Genomic DNA, 5,606 nt, shown 5'->3' with positions numbered 1-5,606 from the left:
TTTCCTATGAATTTGCAAAGTTGACAAATATGAAGAAATGGCCCATTATTTTATGTGGCACAGAAAGTATTAAGAAAAATGTTCATAAACTAAGTTATGAACTTTGAAGTATCAAGGATTTTGAATCATGGCATTTGGATCAATTTTGAGCTCTCTGTGATTTTCTAAAGTTCATCACAGAATTGGAAAATGGGATTTATTACATTTGTGTGAAGAGAGGTGTTCCGGAAAAATGTGCATGCTGCACCAACAGGTAGAGCATGATTTATGGAGTCACCAGAAATTTGAATCATTCAATTTGGAGTTAATATGAATATTTGGGAGATTTTACAATTTTTTGGAAAAAGAAAAAGACAAAGGAAGGGGGGGGTTATACCTATACCGCGCCCTGAGCGCAGCATAGCGCCGCAGCGCACTGGGCCGGCCCAGCTGCACGGCCACGCGGCTAAGGAGGGCCACACCGATGGTGTACTACGGGAGTACGCTTCTCTGCAGGGAAGGCGGTTTGAGCGGATCCCGCCTCCACTTAACCTGAGCGGGTCCGGCTGGACACGTCGGCAGAGACTGACCGGTGGGGTCGCCGGTCCATCGGCTGGCCTCCTTCTTCCTCGCGCGGCCTCCCGTGCCGCAGGAACAGAGGGGGCGAGGCCGAGCTCGTCCCCGTTGACCAGGGGCGCTGCTGCGGGTGCCCGGCGCACCGGCGAGCTCGGGGGACTGCGCCACGCCCGCTCACCCCTGTCAGCACGTCCATCGGAGGACAAAGGCGAGTGGGGCCACGGCCACGGCGGACAGTGCTCGGGCGAGATTCGGGCAGGGCAGGGCAAGCAAGGGGAGGAGGGCCTGGTGCGCGGGGGAGGCTCCTTGGTGCCGTGGGTGTCCTCTGGAGCGTTCAGTGGGAGCGGGGAAGCAGTGAGGGCTCGGGTTGGTCCGGGGCACAGCGGCGGCAACCCAGCCATGGAGGGGGCAGGAGACCACGAGGGGGAGAGAGGGAGTGTCCAAGAGGTTGCTGGGGGAGATGAGGTTCGAACCGAGGCGAGAGAGAGGGTCGGGGTGGCTTAAAATGGGCGAGGCCGCGGTGCACCATGGGCAGCGTCCATGGACGTGCTCGGGTGAGCTCGTGGAGGGAGAAGGAGGGCGAGGGAGGAAGGGGCCGACAGTGTTGCATGTCATGGACGCCGAGGCGGCCTCGGGGGACACGATTCCGGAGCCCAAGGTCGACGGGAGGCCTTGGAATGGGCGTGCTACAGTGCCGGAGAGCACTGTAGCGTGCTCCAGAGCACGAGCTCTGCACGCCATGGCATTGTTTATGTGCCAGGGGCGTGTCCACTAGTGTCTGGGGCTTTGTGGGGTGAGTAAACAAAGGGAAGGTGGCCTTGGATGCCCTGTTGAACCACTAGGAGAGAGGTGGGGTTGAGAGAGAGAGAGAAATGTGATGTCCAGAGAGAGAAAGTGGGGTTTTACCCTATTCCATGATTGATCTGAGAGCTGGCAAGACTTACTGGAGGTAGAAGCGGGTCAGGAGCAGCTGTGGTACAAAGTTGAGCCCATGGAGATTAGTGGAAGAGGTAAAAAATGGCATTTTGGTAAAGTGGCAGAAGGTGTTTGATATTGGTTTGGGAAAGTAGATGAGCTCCATTTGTCATGAGAATCCACAGGGTGAAATGGCACATATAATTAGGTCCTTCAACTAATTTTGAGCTCATTTGGGCAAAGTTGCCAATGCAACTTTTGTAAACCCTAGAAATTAGTAGAAATGGACTTTTCAAGATTTAGTCATGCAAATCTATTCTCCTTGATGCCCCACTTAGTGTAGTGTCATCATTTGAGGATTTGAACATGTCCACAAAAATTCAGATCAAAAGGACACACTTGGCAATGTAGAGTTGCTGAAATATGGTTCTGGACAGAAAGGGTTTTGAGGGGGTTTGATGATGTTTTCTTGATCTTCAAGGCATGAGGCTTTGTTAGATCATCAAATATGTCATATGTGACATGCTAGAATTTTCTTGGATTTTTATGAAAATATTTCCTGTAGAAATATTTCAAATCCTTGAAATGGGTCGAAATGGTTTTGGGAGGTTTGGTCCAATATTTTGAACATGACCATGTGTTGAAACTCATATATATGTCCACTAAGTTTCCCTGATTTCTCTCAAATACTTTTGAAGCTTTAAAATAATTTTAACCTATTTAAGACCATTTCTGGCTTTAAGAAAAAGACTTTAAATAAAATAGGAAAATAACTTCTAAATTTTATTTTTTTGGTTTATGGGTATCCTATATCTAATAGGAGTCAAATATAGTTTTGGAAAGATTTTTACTGCCCTTAATTAAGTACTTGCAGTGCAAACCTCAATCCAGGGGTTTTTGAAAAACTAATTTTTGAAAATACTATTTGGCCAAATTATTTTTGTAAGAAATTATTTTTATGTCCTATACACATGGCATGATCATTGGTTCAAGAGTTTGGAGCAAGGAGATGAAGTAGAGGAGTTGGAGGATTTATTTGATTTTTAGAGCACTTGCGAACAACAGACAAAAATCCAATCAAGGCAAGGTCCAAAACACTCAAAAGTGTTATTGGAAGCCTATATTTGGATATCGGAAGTGTTCCGGGTGAAATCGGGATTGTACCGGAGTACCGAGGGGTTACCGGAACTGTGACACCCCCGATTCAATCGTACACTAATCATACACGCAAACGTGTACGATCAAGATCAGGGACTCATGGGAAGATATCACAACACAACCCTACAAATAAAATAAGTCATACAAGCATCATAATACTAGCCAGGGGCCTTGAGGGCTCGAATGCAAGTCCTCGATCATAGACGAGTCAGCGGAAGCAACAATATTTGAGTACAGACATAAGTTAAACAAGTTTGCCTTAAGAAGGCTAGCACAAACTGGGATACAGATCGAAAGAGGCGCAGGCCTCCTGCCTGGGATCCTCCTAAACTACTCCTGGTCGTCGTTAGCGGCCTCCATGTAGTAGTAGGCACCTCCGGTGTAGTAGGGGTCGTTGTCGACGGTGGCGTCAAGCTCCTGGGCTCCAGCATCTGGTTGCGACAACCAGGTAGAATGGAAAGGGGGAAAATAGGGAGAAAAGCAACCATGAGTACTCATCCAAAGTACTCGCAAGCAAGGATCTACACTACATATGCATGGGTATCTGTGTAAAGGGGCAATATCGGTGGACTGAACTATAGAATGCCAGAATAAGAGGGGGATAGCTAGTCCTGTCGAAGACTACGCTTCAGGCCACCTCCATCTTGCAGCTTGTAGAAGAGAGTAGATGGTAAGTTCACCAAGTATCATCGCATAGCATAATCCTACCCAGCGATCCTCCCCTTGTTGCCCTGTTAGAGAGCGATCATTGGGTTATATCTGGCACTTGGAAGGGTGTGTTTTATTAAGTATCCGGTTCTAGTTGTCATAAGGTCAAGGTACAACTCCAAGTCATCCTGTTACCGAAGATCACGGCTATTCGAATAGATAAACTTCCATGCGGGGGTGCACCACATAACCCAACACGCTCAATCCCCTTTGGCCGATCACACTTTCCTGGGTCATGCCCGGCCTCGAAAGATCAACACGTCGCAGCCCTACCTAGGCACAACAGAGAGGTCAGCACGCCGGTCTAAATCCTATGGCGCAGGGGTCTGGGCCCATCGCCCATTGCATACCTGCACGTTGCGAGGGCGGCCGGAAGCAGACCTAGCCTAGTAGGCGTTCCAGTCCAATCCGGCGCGTGTCGCTCAGTCGCTGACGTCACGAAGGCTTCGGCTGATACCACAACGTCGAGTGCCCATATCTTTCCCGCGTAGTTGGTTAGTGCGTATAGACCAAATGGCCAGACTCAAATCAAATACCAAGATCCGTTAAGCGTGTTAAGTATCCGCGAATGCCGACCAGGGCCAGGCCCACCTCTCTCCTAGGTGGTCTCAACCTGCCCTGTCGCTCCGCCACAAAGTAACAGTCGGGGGCCGTCGGGAACCCAGGCCCACCTCTACCGGGATGGAGCCACCTGCCCCTTCAGCCCCCATCTCCGAACAGTATCATAAGTAATGTAACAGTATAAAGTATATAGCATATGCCTATGATCACCTCCTGAGTGATCACAGCCCAGTAGTATAGCATGGCAGACGGACAAGAGTGTAGGGCCACTGATGGAACACTGGCATCCTATACTAAGCAGTAGGATAGCAGGTAAGGGTAACAACTGTAGCAACAATGACAGGCTATGCATCAGAATAGGATTAACCGAAAGCAGTAACATGTTACACTACTCTAATGCAAGCAGTAGAGAGGAGGAATGGGCAATATCTGGTGATCAAGGGGGGGCTTGCCTGGAAGCTCATCCGAGAAGGAGGGGTCATCAACACCGTAGTCGTAGTGGGTAGCAGCGGCGTTGGTCTTGGTGTCTAGCGAGAGAAGAGGGGGAAGAAACAATAAATACAATGCAAAAAAATGCATGACGATGCATGACATGACAAAGTGTGATGCTAGATGTGCCCAAACGCGGTAGTAGGTGATACCGAGGAAGGGGGGAAACATCCGGGAAAGTATCCCTGGTGTTTCGCGTTTTCGGACAAATGAACCGAAGGGGGAAAGTTGCGAGTTCGATATGTTAGGGATGTGTGGCGGACGAACGGGGTGCGTATCCAGATTTGTCTCGTCGTTCTGAGCAACTTTCATGTAGAAAGTATTTTCATCTGAGCTATGGTTTATTTTATATTAATTTTAAAAGATTTAAATCATTTTTAGGATTAATTTAAATATTTTAATTCAACATTATCCAGAACAGTGTTTGCTAACGTCAACATGACGTCAGCAGTCAACAGACGTGTTGACTGGTCAAACTGGCGTGTGGGCCCAATGGGACCCACCTGTCATACACTTTTAGGTTAATTAGGGTTTAGGTTAAACTAATTACTATTTATTTAACTAACAGGTTAATTAGTTTAATTAAATAGGATTAATTAACTTAATTAATTAATTAATTAATTAAATTTATTATTATTATTATTATTTTCTTTTTTCTAAAAACGTTCTGGGGCAACGGCCCCACATGTCATAGGCCCTAGGGCCTTAGCGGGCGCTGGGCGAGCGGGCGCGGTTGTGGGCGAACCGCAGCCCACCCGGTAGCGAGGCACGGTTGAAACGGGGCGGAGCGATGCGCCGGCCGGCACGGGCGGGCGTGGGTTGCTGTCGGTGAGCGCCGGCGGGACTAGCTGCAGCAGCTAGCGGGGTTGAGGCCACACGTGCGGGCCGGAGCCTGGCCGGAGCGCGGCGGGGAGCAGCGACGGACAGGGCCTGCTGCGGCGGAGCGGTCGCGGGGAGATGCGGGCGGGCGCGGACGGCGCGGGCGTGCAGGGCAGGGGCGCGCGGCGACGAGCCTGGGCGAGGAGAGGCCCGACGAGGCGGGACGGAGTGCGGTGGCCGAAGCGGCCACGACGGCGCGCGCGGGCCAGCAAGAAGGGGCCTTGGGGAGCGGCGGTGCCCGTAGGGGACCGCCGCGGCGGCGAGCAACCTGGCCAGGGGCGAGGCTGCACGGGTCACAGCATGGGGGCTCAACTACAGGGGCGCGCGAGAGCGCGGACGGG

This window comes from Triticum urartu, chromosome 5, assembly GCF_003073215.2.
Source record: "Triticum urartu cultivar G1812 chromosome 5, Tu2.1, whole genome shotgun sequence".
Lineage (NCBI taxonomy): Eukaryota > Viridiplantae > Streptophyta > Magnoliopsida > Poales > Poaceae > Triticum > Triticum urartu.
Note: the sequence above shows the minus strand (reverse complement) of the source record.